Raw genomic sequence first — 984 nt, forward strand, 5'->3', positions numbered from 1 at the left:
AGTATTGATGATTAGTATTGGTGTTCATTAGCCTTCATGATAGCATTGTTGTGTAATATTGATTAGTATTGATAATCAGTATTGTTATTGCTTATATTATTGATGTATCAATGATTTATATTAGTGATATTGCTGGTGTTTTGATCAATATTGGTGATCAGTATTGATGATTAGTATTGGGGATCAGTATTGATGATTAGTATTGGGGATCAGTACTGGTGATCAGTTTTGGTGATCAGTATTGATGATTAGTATTGGGGATCAGTATTGATGATTAGTATTGGGGATCAGTACTGGTGATCAGTTTTGGTGATTAGTATTGGTGATCAGTATTGATGATTAGTATTGGTGAACGGTACTGGTGATTAGTATTGGTGATCGGTACTGGTGATTAGTATTGGTGATCGGTACTGGTGATTAGTATTGGTGATCGGTACTGGTGATTAGTATTGGTGATCGGTACTGGTGATTAGTATTGGTGATCGGTACTGGTGATTAGTATTGGTGATCGGTACTGGTGATAGGAGGAGCGGCGGGATTACAGCAAAAATGATCGAGATGCAACACTCTGCCAAAGAGGAATCTTTCACTTTCACTCATCGATTAGGTACAAAATTGCGGCTTTGTAACACCTTTGCGTTGCGTTGGGCGATATCGCCTGTCGCACGATAAGGTGCAGGAGCTATTTTTTTCGGGTGGTTCTCGCGCGGTTTTTGGTCCCATAGACACCTCTATGCAGAGGGAACCGCGTGATCTCCGCATGGTGACCGCGCACAGAAAGAAAAGGCACGAATGCAATCTCCTAGGTGTGACCGTGAACCCGGCCCGGGCCGAAAACCCGCCAGATCCACTTTCGTTGTATCTTTCCCATTGACTCCAATACAACAAAACCCCCCAAATTCCGCGACGCTAATCGCCCCGCTCCTGACCCCTCATCACCGCAAGACGACTGGACTCACGGAGCCCAATCATCTACAATGGTGA

Source organism: Nanorana parkeri, unplaced genomic scaffold (genome assembly GCF_000935625.1).
Source record: "Nanorana parkeri isolate BGI_ZX_2015 unplaced genomic scaffold, ASM93562v1 scaffold3610, whole genome shotgun sequence".
NCBI classification, from domain to species: Eukaryota; Metazoa; Chordata; class Amphibia; order Anura; family Dicroglossidae; genus Nanorana; species Nanorana parkeri.